Genomic DNA, 23,432 nt, shown 5'->3' on the forward strand with positions numbered 1-23,432 from the left:
ATGTGGAAGTAACACTTAACCAAGGAAAGCAAACCAGAGAGCTAAGAATGAAAGCTATGAAACATCAATGTTTTGGGACAAGCAGAGGAAAATGAGCCAGGAAAGGAGAACAGGAAATATTAGGAATGGAAGTAAGGAAAGAGTAGTGTTGGAGAAGCTAAGGAAGAAAGAAACAGGGTAGAGAAGATTTTTGGGTAGTTGGCCAAATCTGGGCTAAAAGCATGTGAACAGAGGGGCACCTGGGTGGCTCAGTCAGTTGAGCGTCTGACTTTGGCTCAGGTCATGATCTCACCGTTCCCGAGTTTGAGCCCCATGTTGGGCTCTGTGCTGACAGCTCAGAGCCTGGAGCCTGTTTTAGATTCTGTGTCTCCCTCTCTCTCTGCCCCTCCCCTGCCCGTGCTCTGTCTCTCTCTCTCTCTCAAAAATAAATAAATATTAAAAAAAAAAGAGCATGTGAGTAGAGCTGATTGTGAAAAGGGAGTGCTATCTGACCTCTCCCTTGAGCTGCTTAACAAACGTTGTAAATACAAAGACTTTCCCAAGTGAATGGTGGCATTTTTCTGTTACTCTATATAGATTAGTGGTTCTTGGTAGGGAGGGGGACGACTTTGTTCTGGGTACATTTTTGTACTGGGATGGGGATGCTTTTGGAAATCCAGTGGGTAAGAAGCCAGGAATGCGGCTGGACATCCTATAATGCACAGGACATACTCCGCCCACCCAACTAAGAATGATCCAGCCCAAAAAACCAACCCAGAGGGCTGAGAAACCTTTGTATAGACTTTGCGTGTAGGATACATTCATTCTATACATTTTTTTTTAAAGCCTCAGGCTTTGTTTACAGCAAGAACTGTCTGCTACCACGTGGCATTCCAGCTCCTCCTAGTTTGTGGCTCATCAGTGGGGGCTCCTATGAAAGATTTGACAGATTCCAGAGAGCCAGCCCACCCTTTCAACCAACCCAAACTGTACATTAGCACGGTAATTTTTAGAAACAGCTCTTAAATGCCATAACAGACTTAAGGGAAATATGTTCAAAGAATTAAACATCTGAACTCAGCAAGATCACTCTTTCCTTGGAACTCCTCCCAGCTGCTACTGTAAGTCCACTCACTTTCAAGTCTAGGAGTGAAATGGGTCTCCTAGGTGTACTCTTTGAAGCTTTGGCCTGCTGGTTCTCCAAAGAATGTCCGCTACCACAGCCCCTCAGTTCTTTTTAGCTTAGGTTTGCACACTGGGGCTTTTCTTAATTGAGAACCCTCGCTAATAACTCAATTTCCCAGAAACCAAATAGCATTAACTTCTGCTACTAGGTGGCCAAGCTTCCTGATCCTTCAGCTGCTTGCCATGGGTCCTCATTTTCACTGTCAGTGGGGCACGGCCAGAACAGGAGCTTGGCCATGCCAATTCTTGCCTACACATTCTCTTCAGTGTCTCTTCCCACCTTTCAGAGCTCATGGTTGGAGGTTCCGAGTAGGATCTGAGTTAGAACCTGCTGGAGCACCCATCAGCTGGGTAACAAATGTGGTCAAGGGAACTGCATATCTCTTATGTGAAGTGAGAAGAACCATGTTTCCCTCAGAAGGTTGCTTGGAGGATTAAACTGGTAAACACATGTCAAATGCTCAGAGCAATGCCTGGCATGAGGCAAGCTCTCAAAATAATGTCAGCAACATTAGTTATTAGATACTGTATTAGTTTCCCAGGCTGCTTTAACGAAGTACCACAAACTAATGGCTTCAAACAACAGAAAGGTATTTTCTTACAGTTTGGGAAGCTCTGAAGTCCAACATCAAAGTGTTGGCAGAGTCATGCTCCTCCTGGAGATACTAAGGAAGAATCCTTCCTTGCCTTTTCCTGACTTCTTGTGGTTATCAGCAGTTCTTGGTGGTTCCTTGGCTTGTAGCTGTATCTCTCCAATTTTTGCCTTCACATTCACATGACCTTTTTACCTACGTTCGTCTGTGAATCTGCAAATATCCCTCTCCTTTATATATCTATATCTATATCTATATCTATATCTATATCTATATCTATATAGATATATAGATATATATATATATTTAATGTCTTTATTTCTGAGAGAGAGAGAGAGAGAGAGAGCAAGAGAGCGAGCGCATGAACAAGGGAGGGGCAGAGAGAGAGAGACACACACAGAATCTGAAGCAGTCTCCAGGCTCTGAGCTATCAGCACAGAGCCTGACATGGGGCTCGAACCCACGAATCATGAGATCATGACCTGAGCCGAAGTTGGATGCTTAACCCACTGAGTCACCCAGGTGCCCCCAAATATCCATCTCCTTATAAAAACACCAGTCATTGGATTTGGGGCCCACCTCTGCCTCATCTGGTATAACATCATCTTCACTAATTATATCTGCAAGGACCCTATTTCCAAGTAAGGTCACATTCTGGGGTTTTGATGGGCATGAATTTTGGGCGAAGGCTTTCAACCTACTATGGTACCATTAAGGTTAGTGGACAAATTCATACCAGTTTAGCAAGTGCTCCTCTTGGTGAGGAAAATCTTATCAGCATGTTTAATTTTTCCAGACAAGTTTCAAAAGCTGGTCCTTTAAAACATTCTGCATGTTATAGGCTGAACACCATCCTGTAGAGACAATTTATAAAAAATCAAAAATAGTGTTTGATTCAGACTTCCTTTGGCATGAGAGCTGACAGAGAATTGGGGTGGGAGGAGGGGGCTGAATTCAACTCAGCCTACCACTTGTCCACTGACCAGAGGACAGACATCCATGAAATCAGCTGAGGCAGCATCATCTGTAATGCAGAGTCACTTTTCTGGTTGATGCCAAGCAGAATTAGATTTGTGTGTTCTGAACATTGAGCACCACAGTGTCCCAGGGCAGCGGTGAGAGAATGGTGCCAGTCAGTACCTTATTTATGGACCTAAAATTCATGCATATGTGACTCTAGATAGGTGTCCCCTCCCCTAGTTTTCTTCTTTTTTTTAAATGTTTATTTATTAAGAGAGAGAGAGAGAGAGAGAGAGAGAGAGCAGGTGGTGGGGGGAGGGGCAGAGAGAAGGAGACACAGAATCAAAAGCAGGCTCCAAGCTCTGAGCTGTCAGCACAGAGCCAGATGAGGGGCTCAAACCCATGAACCATGAGATCATGACCTGAGCAGAAGTCAGAGGCTTAACCCACTGAGCCACCCAGGCGCCCCTCCTCCCCTAGTTTTCTCATGTGGGAGAGACTCATGGTACATGGCGCTTATCTGTGCATTCCCCCAGTGGGTGCTGCTTGAAGTTCCTAACAGGTCCATGTCCAAGGTATGCTCCACTTCCTTCACCTGCTTGTTGTGAATGAGAACCAGGTGATGCTTACCAAGTCAGTATCTGAATATGGTCAGCTACATAAAATACCCATGAAACTTTCATGGAATCTACCTGAGAACATTCAACTTCTATCTGTTGCTGATTGCCCCTGTGGGCAGGTCTTCTATAGAGGTGATTCTCAAAATTTTGCATGTATACAAATCACCCAGAAATCTTATTAAAATGCAGATTTAGGGGCACCTGGATGGCTCAGTCGGTTAAACATCTGACTCTTGATCTTGGCTCAGGTCATAATCTCACAGTTCATGGGTTCAAGCCCTACATTGGGCTCTGTGCTGACAGTGCAGAGCCTGCTTGGGATTCTCTCTCTCTCTCTCTCTCTCTCTGTTTGTCTGTCTGTCTCTCTGTCCCTCCCCCCTCTATCTCTATCTCAAAATAAGTAAATAAACTTAAAAAAATGCAGATTTAGGTTCAATATATACTAGATGGGCCAAAGGTTCTTCATTTCTAACAAGTTCCTAGGTGATGCTAATGCTGCTGGCCCATGGAAAGCTTAGCTAGCAAGGCTCTATGTGAAATGCCTCCCCCAAATCCTTTCCAGCAAGTGTGCAGCCTGAGAAAGGTACTTGTGGGATAAAGCTTATGGATTCTGAGAATGAGAAATATATCCACTGTCCAAGGGATGCTTCCAGGTCTAGAGGAAAGAATGCCAGACTGAAAGTTGGAAAATAGGTATTAGCCTTACACTCCTGGCTTTGCTACTGAGTAGCTGTATGATCTTGGATACATGTTTTAACCTCTTTAATGCCTCAGGTTCTTTACCTGTATAATAAAGGTATAACTTAACTTTCCCTATCACTCAGAATCAGTGAGATGCACTGAGGTTATATATCTTTAAAATGTAAAGATAAAATGTAATGTAATGTAATGCTTTACATTAGTAAAGGTAAATTGGTCTATTCCTCCAAGTTCTCTAGAGAATGAAAGACTGGTTATTGGTCCAAACAGGAGAGCGCTGTGACGTATCTGTCTGTGCCTCTTTGAGAGGTACTCTAGGACCCTGAGTGGTGCTCAAAACATACTCAAACCTAAAGCTTTTGTTAATAACTTCCAGTAATTAAATATGCTTACCATTTACTCAGCTTTTTATGCATGAAGGGTGTTGTCCTTGAGAAAGATGTATCAAGATAAATAAGGCAGGACTCTCACCTGGGGGAGTTTAATTCCACTATGAGAGCTAGACCATAGACCCAGACATGTGTAATGGGGGTGGGGGACTTCAGTGAAGTACCATGCTGGTCTGCTCTTTCCACTTCCCAAACCACTACCTCTTACATTCATACCCTCTGTTTCAAGGGGTCCAATATGTATCTTGGGTGATGAGAGATAATGTTGAATAGTGGTTGAAACCAGAGGTCTGGAGCCAGGTTTGATGTTCAGTTAATCTATTTGTGCCACAGAGAGGCTTATCCATACACTGGAGAGACTATACTAGTATCTGCCATAGAGTGTTGTAGTAAGGGGTAAATAAGTACGAATGATATATATACGTGTATACACACATTTATATGTATATATACACACATGTATAGCTTACACAGTAAGCTCTATGGGTTAGCTACTATCTTATTGCTGAATGGAAGGGGAGAACAGAGAAGGCAGTAGGGGCGGGGCTCAGCCGGGGTGGGGTCCAGGTGAGTGTGCTTCCTCCCCCTCTGGTGGAGAATCCACAGGCAGAGTACAGGCAGCTAAGGGTGGAAAGCCCTGCCCCAGCACCATCAGATGGACAGTAATGGGGCTTCCTGCTTGGATAATGTGGAGCCTTGAATAGCGGTGAATAGCGGTGAGTGACCCCCACTCTCTGGGTTAATTTCCCTGCTACTCACTGGAGCTAGCCACACAGGTCCTGACTCCTGAGCAGCCCTTCCTCTTGCCCTGGCCCTCCAGGTCAGAATGTCCTGCCTCCCTTGCAGATTTTTCCCAAGGTCACACCTCATTCTATTCCCTCTTGTTGCCCCTCTACTACACTCCCTGAGGGCAGAATGGGGTGGGGGTAGTGTGGTCTCCTCCTTTCTCTATTTTCCTGTGCAATGCTGTTGTTGTGCACACAGCACATCCTGTTTGTCTCAGTTCTTCTGCTGTTCTAGCAGTAACATATGTAAGTCTTCATTCCCTCTATAGGTCAGCTCTGGGTGTCCAGGCGACGTGGAGGCCTCATGAACAGATGAAGGAAAAAGAGAAACAAAAAGTCCTATTCAGTGTATGAAGCCTCTACATGGATTGCAGGAAAAGTGTGAACACAGGAAAAGGAGAGCAGAAGAGTGCACACATCTGTCTCTTGTCACTGCCATACAAGATGCTATAGGGACAGGCAGGAGAGATTCAGTCTGCAAAGCCCAGGTGTCCACTGGTGTGTGGCCAGGGAAGGACTAACCCTCATGACATCTGACAGTGGGGAGAATGTTCACCAAGGGAAGGCTTAGGTGTTGGGGAAAGAATGCCAGCTTCCTAATTGTAACCTCTTCTATGAAGCCTTGCTAGCTCTAGCCTGGAGAAATTCATTCATTCATTCATTCATTCACTTACTCATTTATTTATTCAGCAAGGATTTTTGGTAAGCCTTGCTTTTTCACTATTTCAGGCCATGTAAAGCTATTATAATGGCATATACATTTCTCATTATTGTCTGCCTAATGAGCCTACCTCCCCTTCCTGTAACAGTGTGGATCAAAGTAAACGTGGCTTTCCATCAGAATTTCAGTTCAGCAAAAGGAGAAGAATGCACTATAGAATTTTAGCTCTGTCCCTTACTGGCTATGTGATCTTGAGCAAATTACTTAACCTTTCTGAACTTAGTTTTTTAATCAACAAAATAAGATAGACAGTACCTGTATTAGTCAGCGTGGGCTGTCAGACAATACCATACATTGGGTGGCTTAAACTACAGATATTTATTTTCTCACAGCTCTTGAGGATGGAAGTCCCAGATCAAGGTCAGGCAGAGTTGGTTCCTGGTAAGGGCTCTCTTCTTGGCTTTCAGAGGGCTACCTTCTCTTTGTTCTCTCATGGTGGAGAGAAAGAGACAGAGAGAGACATAGAGAGACAGAGAGAGATAGACAGAGAACTTTCTCTTCTTATAAGGCCAGAGTCCTATTGGATTAGGGCCCTACATTTATGATTTCCTTTAACCTTAACTAGTTCTTAAAGACCGTATCTCCAGATACAGTCATGTACGGGTTAGGGGCTTTTGGGTAAGGGACACAATTCAGTCTACAACAAATGGCATGTGGCCACTTTCCACAAGCACCTTCCTCAGTGGAGAGGCAGGTCCACAGGGAGTGCCCCAGTCTGGCCGTCCCCACTAAGGAGCAGGGTCTGAGCTGAGTGACGCTCCTGCTGGTAGTACGTTTCTTTTAGGGAGCCTCACTGTCCTTCCAGGCAGGGTCGTGGGTGCACTTCTCTTCTGGTCACAAGGTTTCCAGGCCCTGGGGTAAATGCACAGATGCACATACCCACCAAGGAAGGGCTTGGACTGACTTCTACCTCCAACTGCAGAGCTTTTCACCAGGACAAAGGCATCTGGTTAGACAATTCTTCCAGAAAGAATGAGCACTTAAAGCACTTGCTTTAACCTAAATAAGTCAGAAATACCTCTCAAATGCCATTTCTGAGAGCAGCAATCTGCTCCAAAGGTGGTATTTCCGACTCTAGAAAAAAGGAGGGCTAGGACTGGCGAAAATGTTTTCTTCCCAGTGATTGAGATTTGTTTTATTGGGTACATCCCTATATTTAAAAGTGAAGTAAATCTACCTTTTTTTTTTAATGGGTTTATTTTGCTTTCCTTGTTATATTCAGTGCTCTTTGTTAGAAGTCACTCTAGAGAATGTGAGCAATGAAAGACAAGCCCTTGCAGCTAGTCTTCCTGCTTTTGAAAAGTTTCTAATCTAGTTTGAGAGACAAAGCAGAGGTATGTGACATGACTCATGGAGTATGGGACTTAATAACATTTCAGGGCAACAATGAGCTGCCTACCCGCACCTATTTCACATAGTCATGGTGAAATTCAAATGAGTAAGTGAAATTCAAGGTGGTGGGAGCCCAACAAATATTGGTTGAAGAGATGAATACATGCATGCATGCTTGCTGGCCAATGTGGGGTGGGGTGCTGGGGACACAACAGTCAAGGGAGTGGGGCACCAGGGTGGTACCCTGGCCCTGGAGAAAGACTTGGAGAACAGCCACGCTGCATGGCTGTCCTGGAGCTACACTTGTCAGTCACTCAGGGATCTCAGCTCTTTCCAAGTCCTCCAGCACTTGAATTATCCATCCATTTACAATGCTCACAGGCAACAGAGGAGTGGTTCAATTTTTTTTTCCTTTCCACTTTTTGCCTTTCAATTGATAGAGCAGATGGAAATCTTGTTTCTCAATTACCCAGTGTCCCCATTTGATCTGAGTACATCTGGAAGGAGATTATTTGGATACATTTGCTTTTTAAAAATGAGAGTCAAAACAGACATGGAGTTGGGGGGAGACTTTTTATCTTTGGTTTTTTTCCCCTGCCTGCCCCATCAATATAGTTTCCCAAGAAAAACAAAGAAATAAACTCTTACAACATTAAGTCACAGCAGGGACTACTTCTGCTCCATTCCTCTCATCTCAAAATAAACTTAATTTATAAGGACTGGGAGGGCTACAGTGATATTCTGCAATGCAAATAAAACACAGCATGAACACACACACAGGAAGAAAGTTTTGCTCTGTAAATATACCCAGGAAGTTCAGAGAGGCATAAAAAGTTGAGGCAGGCACTAGAAATGATTACTTTGGAAATGAATTGCAGTTTTCCATTTTTAAGGGAACATATGTTGCTATGGTTTTCTCTTCCAGGATTGATGAGAGGGTGGCCTTTAGCCAGTTTTTTTTTTTTTTTAACCCTGATTGATTTGGCTGGCTGTGTTGCATTGGAAATGCCCGTGACAACGCTGTTCTTTGGGTATTTTCCTTCCCACTGGTTTCCTTTCCTACAGCCTGAGCAGTTCAGAGCAATGTCACCACCAACTGCAATTCAACCACTTACCATTTATTTCCTCTGGCAATTAAAAAGTATGCTAACCAAGCTATGATTTACCTACCAATTGAACCATATCTCCCTCCCACATGTCACTTCTCTGAAATTCCACTTACAAGCCTAGAAACAAAGACTGAATGATAAATCTTTTCCTGACCTTTCTGTGAAGTCAGTGGATGATATTTGGACAAGGCAGGGATCTAGGATCAGCTTTCAACCAAATAGTGAGGGTGGGAAATCGTCCTGGGCACTGCCTTCCTCCTTTCTCTGTTGCTGGTCATGCTATGGCTCTCTGCAGACTCCCCATCTTCCAGGATCCTTGTTCCTCCAGTCAGGAGGAAGGCAGTCTGATGACTGGGTTTAGGCCCAGGTGTTAGAGAGACAGTGGACTGTCAATCTTAAGAATATTTAAATTTATTAATTTAAATAATAAATTAATGCCTGTAAATTAATGCCTGTAAAGGGTGTGGCTTAACTGAAATGCATGTTAATGGTGGGATTTCAGAGTAAATCTTGGATTGGAGAAAGTATTTGGGGTGATGAAACATTTCTTGACTTAAAAAACAGACATTACCTACTTAATTTTCTATCATCTGTGTATGTATGTGTGTGTGTATCTATCTCTGATCCTGAGAGCTTATTACTTACAACAACTAGTTGACTATGCTCAGACATTTATGAGCATGGCTCTCTCTTCAGGCAGGTCGGGATGCTCCCAAGATGTTCTCCATACAATGGCCATGGGGTTCTGGCCTCTTTTCCCTATGGGTAAGGAATAGTCAGGTCATGGGCAAAGTTTGGAAAGAGAGACATTAATCTTTTGCATCCACTTTCTCTTTCCAACTTTTCTCTTCCTTAGGTGCTATTTGGGGATACTATGAGGACTTTTCCCCTTATATTTGAGGCAAATTTAAGGTTACTGAAGGAAACTAACCATTAGATTATCAAAAGTTTTAAATGAAAGTTGAATCCCAAAAGTAAATGGGGAGAAGCTTGCTATTGCACAGAATTGACAAAAGAGAGACTGAACGATTCAATTTAATTTTTAAGAATCCTTCGAGTTAATTTTAAGAGCATTAAAAACATTTTGATGAAGCTTGGTATTTAATGCACACTATTGCCCCAGTGGTTGTAGAGTGGTCTCTCAGGTGGCACGATGAAGGGGGCCAGTCTGGGGAGTAAGAGCTTTGTTTCTCCAGGGGTATCCTTGCTAGCAAGTGTCATTAGATGATTTACCAGGGTTGTCTATTTGACAAGGAGATTGGACTGGTCACTATCTTTGTTTTCTGTCTCTTTGGGATGAACGAAAGTGCCATTCTTTCATCCCAACATGCCATGCAATATATGCCTGGGACCGTTCCAAGTGCTTTACCCATATTAACTCATTCAGGCATCCTAACAACTCAGTGATGTAGGTAGTATTATTATCCCGATTGTATGAAGGACCTGAGGCACAGAGAGAGGTTAAGTGTCTGGCCCAGAGTCACACATTTTGTTAAGTAGGCATTTGTGCCCAGGCAGCAGTTGGACTTCTGAGTCCACCACCCAGCCTCTCATTTTGCCCCTTCGGCCCTGATTTATGCTTCTCATCTATCTCTTATCCCACCGTGTCCTCTATTATGGCTCGATCAACATATGCCTCTTCCCCTGCCACAATTCCCTGGGATTAGGAATTGTGTTTTATATTTGTGTTTGTGTTCCTTATAATGTGATCCGGGCACATAGTGGGTAAACATTATATGTTTGTTAACTTTATAACAAAACCTTTAGAGTAATTCCATGGAAAAAGAGCATGCTGCTGTAGGCCCTGAGATCTCTTGCTCCAATTGTCCTCAGTCCCAGGGAACAGACAGTGACCCGGCCTTGGGCCTTCCCCACTAGACTGTAGTGGGTAGTGTGTAGCATGTGGAGAGAGACCCCTACATGGGCTGTGGACTCATGTGGGCTTCTTGGGTTTTGTTTCCTTTGTCCTGGATAATCTTAAAGTTGCCATAATGCCTTGGATGCAGATGAAATCAGAGAATCTGAGTGCCAAAAGTAAGCCCTGGAAAGTACTGCCAAGTAAATGTCTATCTGACCTACAAGACATGTATTTGTTTTCTTCTGGAAATACTTCTCAGTCAGTCATCACTGATATCTCCTTTTCATTCCTTCTTCTTGTGAAAGAAGCTCTCAGATACAATTCAATATAATGTAGAAGAGTCAAATTAAAAATAACAGTAGAACTCACACTTTGAAAGGAACAGCAAGAATAGATGTTCCCAGGCGCCTAAGATGTGCTAATTTAACAGTTTTTCATTGATCTTGGCTCCAAAAAAGTGAAATAAAGTTACATAATTTTCCTTGTCAGATACAAGAAATCCTATAAAATTTTGATAGATGATAACTGCTCCTTGGGACTAAACTCAAAGTGGAGCTTATCCTCAAGGTCCTTGAAATGGGGCATTTAGTCATGAGTGAGCACTGTCTTTAACCATGAATGACATCGCTTTAGTGGATTCCTCTCATATAAGGCCTTGTGGCATATCCCAGGTATATCTTACCCAAGACATTTCTGTGGGTGTTGGGAAATCTATATTGTGGTAGCAGAGCATTTGAGGGTATACAAAGCATGTGCACAAACATGAATGATCACCCTGGCTCATTACTGGAACCTTCTGGAGGTTAGCAGCACAAGTATTATTGTTCTTACATCTCATGGGAAGTAAATGGTAGGCCTGGGACTTGGATCCAGGGCTCCTACCCTGAACTCTTTGCACTGTGCTATGCAAGGTCCAAGTCCTTGCTTCCTAATGATATAGTAAGGAAGGAGCCTAGAGACTTTAAGGAAATCATATAGTTAACTTCATATGGTTCATTAAAGTGGCTGTCTTCATATCCTTTCCATTGAGAGTCAGATTACCTCGTAAATGACTACAGCACTAATTCTCAGTATTTTGGGGGTTTTGCAATGTTGGTTAAAGTGATTGGGGAGACAGAGTCACCATTCTATTGAGAGCATGATAATTTTTAGATCTATCTCTCTGACAAAATCACCCTAAGTGGCAAGTGGATCTTTTTTTTTTACATTTTTTTTAACGTTTATTTATTTTTGAGACAGGGAGAGACACAGCATTAACAGGGGAGGGTCAGAGAGAGGGAGACACAGAATCTGAAGCAGGCTCCAGGTTCTGAGCTGTCAGCACAGAGCCTGACGCGGGGCTAGAACTCACGGACTGCGAGATCATGACCTGAGCCGAAGTTGGCCGCTTAACTGACTGAGCCATCCAGGCGCTCCGGGTCTTATTTCCTATTATCTTTAAAAGGGTAAGGGTGGCTATCTTCCTGTGGGCTGGGAAAGGTCTGAGGCTGCATGTGAACTTGGCAGATAGGATTGGTATTGGGTGATGGTGGGGGAGGGGGAAACAGTGTTGGCACATGAACACGTGTTATTCAAACCCAAGACAGTCAGTTTTTACTTAAAAGAAAAAAAAAAGAGATGCAGATGTCACAAATATTGGCAAAATAATCTTGTTTAATCTCAAAGGTATGTATCATTTATTAGGAAAAAATTTAGGACAGGTGTTACCAGCCAAAGTCTTCATTCATCAAAAGATCTTAGTATAATCCTGACGAAATTTCTGACTTCAAATTTAGCTGTATCATTGGAATAGGCCCACCAGGATGAATTTTCTGTACAAGTATAACCTTAAGTAGATTGATGATATTACCTTATGGGCAGTCTTGTTTATTGGACATGTGGAGAAAATGTGCCAGACACAACAGTCTCAGCTCTTGTGCAATGAGAAACTGAGCTACTCTTTTTGGGCAATAACTTGCCAATGTGTTCAAGTGCTTCTTATATTGTAAGCTAATGTTTTGGGCCTTCTCAATGTATCAAACACTGTCCTAAGCACTTTGTGAGTTTTAAGATATTTAATCTTCCTAATATCATTTTTCAGATAGACCCTACTGTTATCCCTATTTTGTAGGTGAAGATAATGAGTCATGGTGACGTTAATTACCTTGCCCAGGGTCACCCAGTTGGTAAGTGGGGGAGCCAACATTCAATCCCAGGTAGCCTAACACCTTAGATCCTGTCAAGTACTAAGTAGAGGTTAAAGGGTAACTTAAAGACTAATTTTATGGGGTACCTGGGTGGCTCAGTCATTTGTACATCTGACCCTTGATTTTAGCTCAGGTCATGATCTCACCGTTCATAGGTTTGAGCCTGTGTCAGGCCTGCTTGGGATTCTCTCTCTGTCTTTCTCTCTCTCTGCCCCTTCCAGACTTGTGTTCCCCCTCTCTCTCTCTTTCTCAAGATAAATAAACATATAAAAAGACTAATTTTATGGTAGCTATTTGATACCTATAGATCCTTCTTTGCACCAGTGTTGTCTGATTGGGGGTGGGAATCACACAGGTGAGTCCAGGATGGGGGGTTTATAAGCCTAGGGTTGAGGGCTACAGAGTCAGAACGTGCCTTATGTGTCCCTTTACATGACAAAGACATTGCAGAGACATTGATGCCTGCATCACATCTGAAGCTCTACAGTAACAGAGAGACACGTGAATTTAGAAGAGCCTCCTGACCCAAATTCTCAAAAGAGATTGGAGTGCTGCTCCCCAAAGAAAGGGGAAGCTGCTGCTAGTTGGGAAACAGCATGTGTCTGCTACAGCATGTATGTAATTTGCTCAACAGCAGTGTACCATGGCAGTAGCTACTCATTAAATGGGCTAGGACATGGTCATGTTTGGCACCATTTAGATCTGGAATTGTTTCTGCCATGGGACCATCACACTCCTTACTCTGATTCCAGAACTAAAATGCCAAACTGGACTTTTCCTTTCTTCTTCCAATACCCACTAACCTAGACTGGTCCTCCCATTAGCCTTTTTCATCTGCTTTCCCTATATCTAGTCCCCTTATCTTCTAATTTTCCTAAACACTGTTATAATAATTAGCTTTGGTAATACAGATCCTATCATGTTACTCCAGCTAAAAAACCTTTCAAACTTACATGCCTTTCAAGATTCCTAAAATCTGACCTTCATCTAATTTTCTTTCCAGTGACTCCTCTTGACATATTAGGCACCTCAGCTAAATGTTCAATTCTCCACCTCCTTTCCATGCTCATCCTATTTTCTCTACCTAGATTATTTCCCATTTTCCCCATAGCAGTCCCACTCATCTTCTGAAGATCATCCCAAATACCGATTCTCTGTGGTGTCTTTCCTGATCAGCCACTTTTACCTATATGCTGTTGTCTTGTTCTCAACTCCTTTTTATGTATATATTATGTTTCTATTACTTAGGATACTTCAGATTTTAGAAACTGAAGCTAACTTTAGTTAGCTTAAGCAAAAGAGAGAGAGAGGGGGAGAGAGAGAGAGAGAGGGAGAGAGAGAGAGAGAGAGAGGAGAATTCCTGTATGGATTCAGGCATTATCATAAGCCAAAGGGCAGAGATGCAACGAGTCAATAGGGAGGTCATTGAAACCAAGTTCACAGATTCTCTCTCTCTCTTCCCCTCATTTCTGTGTATTTTTGTATGCTTGCCCCATTCTCTTTCTTCCTCTGTAGGTTGATTTTCTCTTCTCTATTCTGCAAGGTAGAAAATGCCTACCTTTCCAGCTGCAGAGTCTGATATGATTTTCAGTCCAATCCTTAACTCCCAAGAAAGTAATCTAATTAGCTCATCTTGAGGAAGATGTCAGCCATAGGTCCAAGTGAGCAATGCCTAATGAATAGCATTACCATACAAACATGGCTGTTGTGGCCCATCAGGGGGTATGGGGGTGAGTTTCCAAAGAAATGGGGCATTAGGCCATGGGGCTGATATATAATTCCAGAAAGTTTCTACTACAGTCTCCACTAGTTTGTGAGGACCTCAAGAATACAAAATATGGTCTCTTCTTCATTTATTCCATTTTCTTCAAACTCTTATCTTCCCAAGGTTTAAATACAGCTAATCTTATAGTGGTACTCAGTAAAATAAGGCAATCTTGTCAAGAACGATGCATATAGAAGAGTAACAAGTCATTAGATGTCACTTGCCTCAGACTTCCGGTAAGGATTTCAGAGGACAAATCAGCTGGTACCAGGTATCCACACTCACAGGGCTATGTGCTAGATCTGGCCACTTAGGCAGAGTGTGTACAGAGACTGTGCAGTTGGTCTGTCTTATTAGCCCATTGTTCACTTCTTCAGGGAAGAGCTGAAAGAAGGAGTTTCTTTGGAGGGAGTCTAGAGGGTTTTGTGCATTTCTTCTATCACTGCTCATCAGTACTTTTCAAGCCAAATGATTTAAATGATTTTAAGCCAAATGAAGAGAAGTTTCAAGAAAACTACTCAGAAAGCCTGGCCACATTCCTTGGAGTTTGGCAGACTTAGAGACTGATACCTGCTTCTTGTTTGAAGTGAATAAATACCAGTGGCTGATGCTGTGGCTGGCCAACAGCCCTGGGACAGCAGAAACAAGAAAGAGATGGTGAACTCCTGCTGACAGTGGAGCAAAGGAGCACATTTCCTGCAATATGGGCCTCACAGAAGGGAGTTGGTTTGGGTCCCTGCCAGGGGAGATCATCTGGAGAGTTGATACCACCCTAACTGAGAGATAAATCTCTGGAAATAAAGTGGGAGTCAGAAGCAATCAGCCAGAGGAGAAGCACTGTATGAGGTAACAAAACTGGAGTCAGAAGCGGAGAATCCCCAGAAACCAGCAAAAGCACATCGGGAGAGGAAGCGTCTGCTTCAGACATCTGCAATGGCAGAAGGACACCATTTCCATATCTCAGCAATGGCAGCAGCTAGTAAGTAGGAGAGGATGTGGAGCAAAGAAGAGGGGCAGGGTGGCAAAGGTGACTGCTTCTCCTTCTTCACCGCATGCTTCCTCAGCCAAGGCAGGTGCCAGATGGGGGGCAGGAGAAGGTTTAATTCAATAGCAGTTTGAATATTCTATTGCCCTATGTTAAAGTTGCATGATTATAAGATTGGGCTGGATTGATGTTCTGCTATGATTAGTTTCCACTGGACATTTTCATGTCTAAAAATGGCCAAAGCAGCAGGAATCTGCCCCAAATGTTATCAAAGAAGGTAATAAGGAATGTCAGTGCTAATCAAACTTATGGAAAGGTGAGAAAAAATAAAATTGGTTTTTGCTTGCTTCCCATTAAACCCAGCCCATTCAATAAAATATTTTTGAAGTTCAAAAGGAGAGATCTTGGAGGGCACTCATTGTCAGAGAAAGTATCATGGAACAGAAAAGACTTGAGCTGTGTCTTAAAAGAATAGATTGGGTAAAGATAGATGTCTGACCTTGTTTTTTCCTATGAAGCATTTATTATAAAAACTCATTTTCTGTGCTCATTGGTTCTTAAGACTCTACCACCACTCAAATTGAATTGGCAAAATGGACCTTGCAAATTTTATGCTATTTACTGACCAATGGACAGAGAGCTTAGCTTGACAGAAACGGAGCAGTGACAGTCAAAATGTCATTTGAAAGACTTCCTGTATTTTGAAGTGTCTTGTTAAAAGTCAGTATTTGGGAAAATTTTGGAGATAGGTCAACACCTAGTGCAATGTATCTCTATTAAATGACTTGGTATTGATTAAAAATAGCTACATTATTTGTATTAAGACACTTCAGATTTGATCAGTGTAATACATCACTGAAGGGGACTGATAGATGATTGAGTATATTTCTTCCATGGAGCTTCCACATTTGATCTCATAGGTATTTGTGAGGAAGGGAAGGGTGGGGATTGCTTTTCTCATTTTATAGGGAAATTGGATGACTTTTCATGCTGACACTGTAATATGTCACAACCTATTAAGATGAATTTTATTATACTGGAAGTTCTTTTTCTACAAAGAGATATCTGAACTATACTCCTACCAGGTTAAAGTTCTCCAGGGGCTAGAGTAGCCCAATTCTTCTCTATTTCTATCACAACATGTGGTAGACTGCAAAAATGCCTACAGATTATTCCCCTCCTTCTATCCCAGTCCTTTGATAGTGCCACACTGACTCTATACTGACTCTGGCCTTGAGACTGACTTTGGCTAATGGAACTCAAGCAACGCAACACAAGCAAAGGCTTAAAAAGTGCTTGTATACTGGGACTTTTTCTCTTGATGTGCTTGGAACCATGTGACCACTATATGAATGAACACATGTAAGCTGTTATGGGATGAATTGTGTCCCCCCACCCAAATTCATATGTTGAATAACCTCCAATACCTCAGAATGTGACTATATTTGGAAACAGAGTCTTTAAAGTAGTAATTAAGGTTAAATGAGGCCGCTAGGGTAGGCTCTAATCCAGTATGACTAGTGTCCTCATAAGAAGAGGTTAGGACACAGATACACATACACAGGAGACCACGTGAAGGCACAGGAGAACATGGCCATCTGTTAGCCAAGGAGGGAGGTCCTCAGAAGACAGAAAAGCGGCTGACACCTTGAGCTCAGAGTTTTAGCCTGCAGAATTGGGAGGAAATAGATGTCTATTGCTTAAGCCCCCAGTCTGTGGTATTTTGTTATGACAGCCCTAGCAAAATAATATACTGCTTAGTGGAGAATGAGAGGTTGTGTGGAAGAGAACTGAGGTGCACCCCAGTCAAAAGCCAGCTAACATTCAGACACATGGGTGAGGCCACTGTAGATCTACCAGCTAACTATGGATATATTAGAAAGCCTGGCAGAGATAAACTACAGGGCTGGCAGGGGAAGACAGGGTACACTAATACTTCTTTCATTCATAGAGAGGCTTGCTGGGCTCATGGTGAGTTTGTGTTCCAGGAAAGAAACATGCCCCCCTGTTGTGACCCCTTTCCATAGCTTAACTGGGATAGTCACTTTGTCCGTGGAGGGAAAAATAGTCTACTTTGGTGCTGGTTAGTCTGGAACGAGGTGTCAGCTTTTCTTATAGGAGGTATTCTAGAAAGCTAGCTGCCAATGATCAGGTATTCTCAGGGCTAGGGCACTATTGTGGAAAGTGAATCTCAGTGCAGGTCCTCACACTGGGATAGGGGGAGTCCCTGGACCACAGTGGCTCCTTGTTTGGGAAACCAAGAGTAAACTCTCAGGATGGTTCTCAGATGTCCTCTTCATATCACACTTTGATTGCCTGTGGAAACCCAAGCAAAATCAAAGAGAAAGAAGAAGCAGCCTACCTACATGTGAAATTCTTACTGGATTTTCCATTATAAAAAGGCAAATTCTTGTTTTCCTGGTTAACAGATAGAAGGACCAAAGGTACTGTGGTGGAACTGTGCCATTGCTCATATGTAAGGGTGATTGATTTTTCCAGTTAGTGGGATAGATCTGCCATGAGCCATTTACTGATACTCACTACATTTCTCTATTGCTCAAGAGAATACCTTTTCTAAAATGCTGGTTGGACTTAAGGGTGCTGTCAATAGTTGGAGAATAGAGGGAAGTGAACTGACTTATATGGAGATGTTATTAATTCACCTTGATCTTCCCTCTGTCTCTCAACAAACTGAGCAAACTCACCTGTACAGGGCACTCCCAGTGTCCTATCTTTATGGCACTGTTCCATACGGACTGTGAGGTATAAAGTTTATTTTTTAATTTGCCCTTTCACTTTTAGACTTAGACTTAGAAATTGGCGCTCATAAAAATTACTCTTTTGAATGATTTCTGCTTAAAATCAGCTCAACAGGAAAAAAATGAAATGTTCTCTTAAAGGAGCTTACTCCTTCCTTCCTTCCTTCCTTCCTTCCTTCCTTCCTTCCTTCCTTATCTTTTCCTTGTCCTGTATAATTTGAAGCATCATAGGATCAATAGGTAATTCTGACACTTCAGGAATAGTTCTTCATATCAGTTTCATTCTGATATCTGCTGGAAACTACCAACATTTCAATTTCAGTGGGAGTCTTTTGAAACCTGCTTAAAGATAATCTGTCTGAAGCCTTTGATTTGGAAAAATGGAAAGAGGAAAGAGAAGTGACTAGATTTTCAGAAGTTTTTGAGATCAAAGGATTTGCTTAATCCTTTATGATGTTTGCTATAACTTTGTAAGTTCAGGTGTGCAAGGTTAGTCTCCAGAAGTTGTTTCCTGCTGATACTCTGCCACCGTGTGTGTGGCGTTTCCTGGGTTATAGTCTTAAGAAGCCCACAAGTTCTTTTGGGTTTGGTTAAATTCAACAGTTCTCACTCGGGCTGCACATTACAATCACCTGTGGAACTTTAAAATTCATGGATGCCCACAGCCCATCCTCAGAGTTAGGAAACCGTATTTCCTAGGGGTGGGACCTGCCTGGGAATCAGCGATTTTAATGCTCTCCAGAGTATGATGTGCAGTCAGGATTGAGAACTGTTGAGACTACTGAAGCAAAGAAAATAGGAAAAGCATCCCCACCCAATTATTCTTCTAAAAATAACCCCAAATACTGAAGTACACTATGAAAACATTCGTATAAACATTACCTTTATAAACAGAATGTATTTTAAATAGAACGTATAGATTAAATTAGATTGTAAAATTTAAAGAAATATAGAAGATCTCTGCATAATTTGGTACAATTTTAACAGAATGACTTATTGTTTCCAATCATTGCTTGATCTTTTCTTCTGTAAAATTTTATGATTTCTCACTCTGGTTTTCTCAGGTTTGTACAGGTATTATTCACTTGGAATCTTTCTGCTTATAATCAAAATCTTCACTCTCTGTGAATGTGAACCAATATGTAAGATCTCCTGATGAGCTGGTGTCTGCAGGGGTTTTTCCTCTACCACATGGTCAATTTACCCTCTTATCAGATAATGTTAACTGAAGCATTGCTCCTGGAGGTGTGGTTTGTGGACCAGAGGCTGCAGCAGCACACCTGGGAACTTGTTAAAAATGCGGAAATTTAGACCCTACTCCAGATCCTATTGAATCAATCTGCAGTTTAACAAGATTCTATGTAATTCAGTTGCACAGTAAGTTTGAGAAGCACTCAACTAAAGAAGCTTACTATTTTTTTTTTTTTTTTGCATCTGCCTGTCCTTCCAATGTAGGTATAGAAAGAGAAAGATTTCTATTAAAAACTTACATGGATTCATGCTCTCTCTCTGTCTCTCAAAATAAACATTAAAAAACTTGTATGTGCATTATGATTCACACGATTCTCTTTCAATGAGAATAGGTTTTTATTTTTTAAATGCTTTATTATTTATTTTTGAGAGAGAGAGAGAGAGAGAGGAGGGAGAGGCAGAGAGAGAGGCAGACACAGAATCCAAAGCAGGCTTCAGGCTCCCAACTGTCAGCACAGAGCCCGAGCTATGCTCAAATCCACGAACCATGAGATCATGACTTGAGTTGAAGTCGGTCGCTTAACCGACTGAGCCATCCAGGTGTTCCGAGAATAGATTTTTAGAGCTCTGTGGTTACTTTTCTTCATACTTTCTTCACACTTTCTACTTGCTCATTAATAGTAAAAGTCATAATTCTAGGTGATCTACAACTTGAGTTTTACTAGTGACAAGAAAAATTAAGCTTTGACTTGATTGATAAAGGTTGCGTTAATGAAGATTAGGGGACCCATTCTGGGCAGGCTGTTTTAAGGAAAATGCCTTGGCTCCATAGTCAGAGGTGTGTTGCTTCATATGCTGCTCTTTGCTTCCCAGCATCAGGTAGAGTTGTATCACCTGTGAACCTGAATTTCCTTGTTTAGTAAACAGGATGAGGACCTGCAATCCCTTTTGTCTTGGTGTGTTTCCTCTTTACCTTTCCTAGTTCACATGTTTGCTCATGTGCTTTGGGCATTTGGTTGATCTGTCAATGTTGGATGGAAATGTAGTGAAAGTCCAGGGTTTGGTCCTTGGATGTCTTTTCTTCTCATTTACATTCACTCTCTCTCCAATTCATGGCTTTCATATTCATATGCTGATGATCCTAAATTTATATCTCTATTTTGGGCTTCTTGTAGAAGTCCAGACTCTCAAATTCCACCGTCTCCTTGGCATCTTGCCTTGGATGTCTACAAAGTGTCTAGTGCCACAAGTCTGAAACTGAACTTCTGATCTTCTCTGCAAACATGCAACTCTTTTCCTCCAGTCACTCAGTCCAAAACAGAGGAGTCATCCATAACTTTTCTTTTTCCTTTCACCCACATCCAATTCAGCGGTAAGTTCTGAAGGCTCTTTCTTCAAAACATATCCAGAGTCCTACCACTTCTCCCAAGCCCCCTCCACATCACTACTCCCTGGTACAAACCTTCATCTGTCACCTGGATTGTGCTCTCTCCATCCTGCTTTTGCCCTCACCCTTCTCCATTCTATTAATGACAAAGCAAGCTATCTCACTGCTACAAAATTTCCAGAGCTCTTATTGTAGTAAAAGCCACAGTCGAGGTCCCAGATAGCTTTCTGACCTTCCATCCAACTATCCTCTTCCTGGCTCACTCTTGTGGCAAGCTGAGTTTTCCAGAAGACACTGGAGACAGGATTGGTGGGGCTTCATATTTATGAGGACTTAACACCCATGGACAGAAGTGGGATGAAGCAGGATGGGCCAAAGAGAAATAAGTCAAAGTGAAGCAGCCTGGTAAGACTCCAGACTGCCTACAAGGAACTTGGAGGCACATGTGACCTGCCACAGTCGCCCCTTGTAAGGCCTCAAAGACCGCACCTCTATTCCTGCCTCATCAGCTGAATGCTGTTCTGAGAAGGGTGGGACCTGGTGGAAGGTGGCTCTCTGCAGCCTAGACACAGCTTGAGGCTGTCTGCTGACCCTTTGGGTAGTGCTTGTCTATGTCCACTGCACTCTTTCCCAGGCACACTGGCTTCCTGAAACAAATCCAGCCCACTCTGTCTCAGGGCCTTTGCACTTGCAGAAATGCAATTTCACTAGATGTTTTTCATGTCTTGCTCATTCATCTCCTTTAGACCTCTGCTTAAATGTCACTTTGTGAATGATGTCTTCCTTCCCATGATCATCCTATTAAAAACAAGAAACTTACACCATTTCTTTCCTTCATTTGAGGAAAGAATTTGAATTTGAATTTACTATCATTTGATACACGTGCTTTATATTTAATCCCTGACTTGTTATTGTCTCTTTCTCCAGGTAAAATGTAAACCCCAAGAAGGCCCTGTCACATAGTAGGCACTCAATAGATATTTGCTTACTGAATGAATGATAAAAGAAACTTTTGCTTATAGAGGTTTGAATTGCAATATATCTCCTTGTAGTGGTGGGGTGTAAGAACAACTGTAATCCCACGATATCAGTAAAGTGTTTTGGAATTACATTTATTAAAAAAGATTTCTGGTATTGAGTCCCATGAATTTAGATATGATCAAATTTAGAGTTGATGATATTTTGAGGTGTTTAAATTTCTTCCTACAAAATAACAAGTGTCTAAGGTAATGACTACTCTAGAATTGCAAGTTTTAAAAAGATTAATGTTTAAAGTGTTAAAGAAAATAAGTGTTGTAGAAATACTTAAATCTCCACTATAATAGGTTAATTTAAAATCACTCTTTTTTAGTAACAAAAGCAAATTCTCCATCTTTATTTGGCAAATGATCTGGGAAGCACTCACAGATCTCATTGATGTTACTGTCACTGCTGGAAAGAAATAGATATGTGTTTAAAATTCTTTATATTTTTCTTTAATTCTGACAAATCTTCCTATAATTAGTTCTTCTGTTTCTTTGCTGTTTTACAAGTATTTCGTGGGGGAAAGTGGGACCCCTTCCTGCAGGGTTAGGAATGGGCTGAAGCCCATCTGGTTTGATGTTGCATGCCCTTTGTTAATATTGTTGCTGCTTTTCGTTTGTTTGGTTGTTTTTTTAGTTGCATTTGTTACAAACCAGGAAAAATAATCAACAGCTTTAGTAAGACTAATTTAAAGATTCCTTTTGTCATGACTCTGATTTCCTCCTGTCCCTGCTTCATGCTCCTCACCAGATCATCTACATTCCTCTCTGCTGCTTTCTCCTTAAACTACCCAAACATTTCGTTATATATCCCGAGTCACTCTCCTGAGGGAAGAAATAAATTCAAATCCAAATCCAAATGTTTGAAAACCACCCACCAGATGATCATCTCTAGTTCTGATTGCCAAGGTGATTCAGCATTTTCTCTTTCCTTTTCTCTCTTCATTGGTAATCCTGGTGTCCTAGAATGACTATTTTTTTAAAATAAACTTCACCAAAAGATCTCTTAAAATGTTAAGATCTCTTAAGATGCCTAATTGTGCCAATGCTAGGTAATATCCATAATGGAAAAGAAAATAACAGTGTGTAATAATTTTGTCATCTTTGAGTCATTGACAAGTGAGTTTTGCACAAAATTTTGCAGCTGATGAAACCGGCTTTTTTGAGATCCTATTAGATGGGTACAGAGGAGATGGTCATAAGTTAACCCCAAATATTTTCTTCTGACTGCTTCGTCTTCAACATGTTGAGTTCTTTTTAAACATGTTAGGGTCTTTTTGAACTGTTCCTGTTCAGGAAATGCAATCTTTGAATTCCTACCAAGCTGAAGGTTTTGTTTCAAAGAAGAATACACTGATTTGTTCTTATTTTCTTTATTTCATTGTGTACAGATAGAGCTTCCACCACAGAGGTACCTGTATTAATTTTAACACCTCCATGTGCATATTTCATTTACACAGAAAGTCTTTGATCCAGAGTGGGACTCTTGCAATAGAATCTTTGCTTTGTTTATTGTCATTTTCTTCCACTTACTGAGGGAGAGAAAAATGCTTTCTGGATTATTCAAATTAAGACTTTAATGCCTTATATCACTTTTCAGATATATTTCAGGTTAAAGTTTTTTTTAACTTAAAAAATTAAAGTTTATGGTTTTATACCAACAAAATACCACTATTTTGGCAAATAAAGATAGCATAGAAATGCAGAATGCCAGGTGCCAACTGCAATTATCAGTCAATACATATTTGTTGGGTGAATTTGGTAATCACTTAACCATTAGTCTGGCACTTTAACCCTCATACAATGTTACTTCCGTTTCACAAGGGACAGTCACACAAGAGGGTCTAAGAAATTATGGAACTTGTCGAGGGTCACAGGCCAGAAAATAGGGTACTTGACATTTGTAC

General features: G+C 41.6%; 1 protein-coding gene across 2 annotated transcripts in view; it reads left to right on the forward strand.

Annotated features, from left to right (window-relative positions):
* Nucleotides 1-2,072: 2,072 nt before the first annotated feature.
* The window catches only part of LOC125911670 (dual specificity protein kinase pyk3), a 39,007-nt gene continuing 17,647 nt past the window's right edge, over nt 2,073-23,432 (forward strand). The window contains exon 1 of one of the 2 annotated variants that reach the window (XR_007454406.1): nt 2,073-12,395. The gene's annotated coding sequence lies outside the window, so the exon portion shown is untranslated. The other variant, XM_049615723.1, reaches the window with a different exon arrangement.

Source organism: Panthera uncia, assembly GCF_023721935.1.
Source record: "Panthera uncia isolate 11264 chromosome C1 unlocalized genomic scaffold, Puncia_PCG_1.0 HiC_scaffold_3, whole genome shotgun sequence".
NCBI lineage: Eukaryota > Metazoa > Chordata > Mammalia > Carnivora > Felidae > Panthera > Panthera uncia.